Here is a 6,000-nt window from a genome sequence, read left to right on the forward strand (position 1 = left end):
CTTATCCTTTACAATCGGTAATAGTTTAACATTATTTGATTGCCGAATATAACATTGGACTCAAAATAAAATTTCCGAAAACTTGAAAATCAGATGTTTATCGATTAAAGTTATCTCCCGGTTATTTATATTCGGTTGTTTTACTATATATTTTAGCTTCCGATTATATCATTTTTTGCACTCAGTAAACTGTGTACATTCATTTGCATAAATCGGGTGTTTTGGGTAACCGATAGGATTCCGAATATAGTATATTCGGCAGTTTGACTTATTTAATAAACTCCGATTATTGTATAATAATTTGTTGCTTTCATATGCAGGCCGTTGAAGAGTTTGTTGATGATTTCTATTTGAGGCCCGACACTTCCCTATACTATGCAAACGATTTGGTATACTCATTACTACTTCTTCTTTTTTAAAAATTTATATGTTAAATGGTTATGCTTATTAGATTTGTTTTGTTTTATGCACGTTTAGACATTTGGAAGTAAGAAGGAGGCAAAGGAATGGCTTATGAACAAGGCAAAAGATAACATGTGCGTGGTAGTTCAAAATAATCATGTTAGTGACACTCGATTTGAAATGATTTGTGAGCGAGGTGGGAAGCGAAAGAGTCATGAGGGAAAGAATAGTAAGTACGTACGAAAGACGAATAGGAAATACCGAAGCAATACCAAGAAGATAGGATGCCCATTTAAGATTGTATTCTATAAGCCCGATGGTATTAAAGGTAAAGAGTATAAAATGTATAAAGTTGATAACGGTTGTCACAACCATGATGATCCGTTGGATTTAATTGGACATGTAATGGTTGCCAAGTTAAAACCACATCAAATGCAGACGGTGAGGTCTATGCGGATCCAAAAAGCAAGTGTGATCTTAAGTAAAATAAAGGCGGACGACCCCGACAACTTGTCTTCTTTGTCTACAATTAAGTCGGCCCTAGCTACGATCAAAAGGACTGAATGGGATGGTAGAACGGTCATGCAACAATCAGAGTGGTTAGCGGAGATACACGGCTACACCTTGAGAAGGGAAGAAAAGGATGGTATAGTGGTTCGTATTTTCTTGGCACATCCTGAAATGATCCAATTGTCTCAATGCTTTCACCAAATTTTGTTGATAGATGCTACTTATAAGATAAAAAAGTATAACATGTCGTTGTTAAGTATTGTAAAAAACAATGGTTAACGATTAAGGAGAGGTTTGTGTTTGCATGGACATATGAATATCGTAACTTCAAGAACGAGGCGACAAGCATTGCAGAGGGGTCTCATGGTCGACTAAAGAAAATACTAATGGTAGTCAAAATGGAGTTGTGTCGATTAATCAATCCGGAACACTTCAATCTGATTAATCATATTCGGGAATTCCATATTTTATCAAACCGCCGATTAATATTAAAAATTTTAATTTACAGCACTCAAACATCACATGTTATTCTTTTTTCCCAGTCCGAGATGCAACAATAAACGCGGCTTCGAAATGTAGAAACGACTCTCCTCTCCACTTGGAATAAGCATCTTGTGCCGCAAACCTGTCGTCTCTGTGCCTGGCAAGAATACGGTTGTACTCGGTGCACAATTTTATAACATGGTGCACCCTTGAAGAAACATGGGATGGTTCATAATTGTGGCGTGGATTCTTGTACTTACCAACAAAAGGACCCAATGAAACGTTAATCCAAAATATATGATCGTCCTGCTGTTCTTTGGGTAGATCTTTCACAATGTAATAATTTTTTATCCATTCGGTCTCTTCCTCAACTTTTTTTAATTTTTCTCTTTGATGGAATTGTTCTTGACCTCGCTTCTTAGACTTGATTTCATCTTCCTCCTCCTTCGTTGCCACTAACGATGGTTTAATTTTTTTGGGTTGTTTGTTCCTTTTTTGTATTTCTTCTTCCATTGATGCAATTGATGTAGTTGTTCGCTTGCATCTTCGAAGTATGTTGTCGATTGATGATGGACTTGCCATTGAAAAGGTTTTTCATTCTGATTTTTACTCAATAATAAGTGAGAGGGGTTACCCTCCTTATATAGATTAGAGTTCCAACGGCTCTAATTTTTGAAAATATGGCCGTTGAGGTTTCTGAAAATATGGCCGTTGAGGTTTCGTATCAATGATGCACTACAATTGGTTGCTAACGATACACGTATTTCCTCCGAATAGGACATTCGGTAGCGAACTTAAATTTTTATCTACCGATTAGGTTGGTATTTCTAAACACGACTATATTATTCGGAGGATAAATTTTTTTTTTGTAAAGTCCCGAATGTACGATGGCCCAAAAATCAGAATTTGGGAAAAACTGATACTTTTCAAATTTTGAACTTGCAATAATCGGAAGTCAACTCAGTTACCCAAACTTCCGAATATGGGTTGTCTAACCTTCTATATTGGCCCTTGGAACCACCTAGAGCCATGGCATGGTTTGTTTTCACTTGTAATATTCGGAGGATAGATTTTTTTTGTAAAGTCCCGAATATACGATGGCCCAAAAATCAGAATTTGGGAAAAACTGGTACTTTTCAAATTTTGAACTTGCAATAATCGGAAGTCAACTCAGTTACCCAAACTTTCGAATATGGGTTGTCTAACCTTCTATATTGGCCCTTGGAACCACCTAGAGCCATGGCATGGTTTGTTTTGAACTTGTAATATTCAGAGGATAATTTTTTTTTGTAAAGTCCCGAATGTACGATGGCCCAAAAATCAGAATTTGGGAAAAACTGATACTTTTCAAATTTTGAACTTGCAATAATCGGAAGTCAACTCAGTTACCCAAACTTCCGAATATGGGTTGTCTAACCTTCTATATTGGCCCTTGGAACCACCTAGAGCCATGGCATGGTTTGTTTTGAACTTGTAATATTCGGAGGATAATTTTTTTTTGTAAAGTCCCGAATGTACGATGGCCCAAAAATCAGAATTTGGGAAAAACTGATACTTGCTCATCAGTTAACGTTCCATTCTTTTCCTTCTCCAAGGTGCCTCGGAACATATTCATCAAAGCTGTAATGTTGATCTGTCTTGTTCTGTAACTTGCATGCCTCCTAAACTCTGTTGTTGTTGTCTCTTCATCCCAACCTAAGCACTTTTTAGTTAGAGCATAAAGTTGTGCCCAACTTAACTGCTTTGTGTAGTTAAACTTCACAGCTGTGCCTTGGTCGGGAAGGTTAAGAATCTGCACAACATCATCCGGGGTAATAATCATCTCCCAAAACGGCATATGGAAAGTATCGGTCTCAGGATACATTCTCTCCACGAACGCCGATATGACCACACGATCATGTTCCAACAATGAATTCTCGGCGACATTAGCTAACCCCGAGTTGGCAACAATTGACTTGAACCTTTCACATTCACCGGATAAAGGCCACACAAGCATTTTTGTTGGTGCGGCGGTAGGTTTGAGTAGACGGACCTCATCTTGACCGCACCTTGGTTGCACCCCTTGTTGTTCTACACTTTGTTCAGCACTTGGTTGCACTCCTTGTTGACTGCTTTGTTCTTGTAAGCTTTGTTGAGCACTTGAATTATCTTTGGCACTCCTTTCCCTCCTACCACTAGCTGTCACTTTCTTCCTCCTTTCTCGACTTTGTCTAAACAACAAAGAAAGGAACAATATTTACAAACTATACAATCGGAAGACAAAGTATGGAAATATAACTCGAATGTACACATTCGGACGTAAGAAGACACATACTGTTCCCGAATACAAAACAATCGAAAGCTAACTAAACATATTTACAACCGAATATGCATCAATTGGAGTTCAGAAGCTCTAAATTTTTCATCCTACACAATCGGAAGACAAAGTACACAATTATAACCCGAATGAACAAATTCAGAAGTAAGAAGACACATATTTTTTCCCGAATGAAAAACAATCGGAATATAACTAAACATGTTTACAACCAAATATTCATCAACTGGAGTTCAGAAACTCTAAAATTTTATCCTACACAATCGGAGGTATAAAACATTATATTGTCTTCCGAATAAATACTGGCCCCAAAATGGGATTTTTCCTATATCAGAAATTTTGAGATTTTTTCAATATATATATATATATATTCGGTAGTGAGTGTACTTCCGAATACTGTGTGTCTACTTAAATATATTCGGGAGCCAAACAATTCATTAAACTACCGATTATTACCAGTTTGTATCCAGGAAGATATGGCCAACAATATTCGGCCGATAACCATCAAATATTTCTCCTGAATACTGTCGATGTTCTTGAGAAATGAAGAACACGACTACATTCGGAAGTAAATAAGCATGAATATCGCCCGAATCTGGATAAATAACCGAAAACCCTAGAAATTTTTTTTCTCGATTCGTCGAATTAAAGCGAAATAAACCCCAAAAATGATAGATTCTTACCTAATTGAGGCCATTTGAAGTTGACGAAGTGTTTGACTATCGGAATCGCAACCACCGACTACATCGACGGGTACTTCTTCTTCGCGTTCTTCTTCATTTGCAACAACAATTTCTTTATTTCTTGCTAAAATCCCAATCTTTGGATCGATACCCCGAGCAACGTTTTTGGTTCTAGGTCTGTGGATTTCATTTCCCTTATCCATTGTTTTATAAACGAATCGATGATGTTTTGATTTTACGCGACGATGTTTCGGTTGAACACAAGAACGAGGGAAAGTTTTTTTTCTTCCACAATCGGAAGATAATATGAAACTGGAAGAAGAAGAGTTGAAATGAGTAGAATTTTTTTTTATTTGGTTTTTATACAGTTTTATCAGAAGGGCATTTATATAACTTCAATATCATATAGGGTACCCCTTAACTAGAGTCTTTGGCTGGGTATAAATTGATGGCCCCTAAATCCTTTCGGGTGGCCCCTAAAAACGCGAAGATATTCTTCAGCTCGGTAAAATTTCTTAGCTGGTAGTATTTCGGTAACTTTTCCTATTGATTCCCTTGCCAACTTTTCCTGATCTCCATTGTAGTAATAGATCCCTGACCTGTATTGTGTTCCTACATCTCCACCCTAAAAAAAGTAAAATTGAACAAGAAATTCCACCAATGTAAATTTGCTGGTCGAGATATGAAATTGAAAAAAACAAAATTAAGCACCCTTGACTAAATTCTATGAAATTCGGGAGAAACCCTAGCTGAAAATTGAAAATTGAAACTTTTACCTGGCGATTGAGGGTAGTAGGATCATGACGAGACCAAAAGAGAGAGAGGAGATTGGTGTAGGGGCAGAAATTAGGATCATAATGAATTCTCACCACTTCAGAATGATTAGTAGTTCCTGTGCAAACCAATTTATAAGTTGGATCAGGAATATGACCTTGAGAATACCCAACTTCTGTCTTTACAACACCTTCAACTCTTTGGAAAGCAAGTTCTACACCCTAGAAACATCCTGCTCCAAATTGTGCCAATTTCAAACCTGGTGCATCAGGTTGATCAAGATCTGGTTGTGAAGCTGGATTGCTATTGTGATTTGACATTGTATGATGATGACGACAATACAATACAAACAATATTGCTGGGAGAATGAGAAGAGAATTGTATAGATATAGATGCACCACAACTTGGAGCTGGGGTTGGACTTTGTTGTATGTTTAAGCTTCATACACGTCGTGGGTGCAATATTCAATTCCCACTAGTGAAGGGGATATTCGGGCTTGTCTAAGGAAGTAAGATATGGGAAGATCAACTACTTCTCTATGAAGAATGTGAGCGAAAATGTAAGAAACAATATCCTAAAAAGAGTTAAGCGGGGCTTAACTCTCATCTGGTATATTTTGCAAACTTCCAATATTACATAAATAAAAGTTGTCTTCCTATCAAATAGAAAAAAGAAAAAAAAAAAGGATATTCGGGATTGTGTATCATTAATTTTCCTACCTGTGCATATGGATAAAAGTTCGCATTCTTGCTTTAGAATTTATTAATCGGTTATTGATTGGCAACAAAAAAGATGAATGCCAATGAGTTCTTTTCTTAGAAATGCAAGGTTAT

At 36.9% G+C, this 6,000-nt stretch overlaps 1 pseudogene; it reads right to left on the reverse strand.

The window, feature by feature from the left end:
• Positions 1 to 4,766: 4,766 nt before the first annotated feature.
• On the reverse strand, positions 4,767 to 5,717 carry LOC113319691 (annotated as a pseudogene).
• Positions 5,718 to 6,000: the final 283 nt, after the last annotated feature.

This window comes from Papaver somniferum, chromosome 10, assembly GCF_003573695.1.
Source record: "Papaver somniferum cultivar HN1 chromosome 10, ASM357369v1, whole genome shotgun sequence".
Taxonomy (NCBI): Eukaryota; Viridiplantae; Streptophyta; class Magnoliopsida; order Ranunculales; family Papaveraceae; genus Papaver; species Papaver somniferum.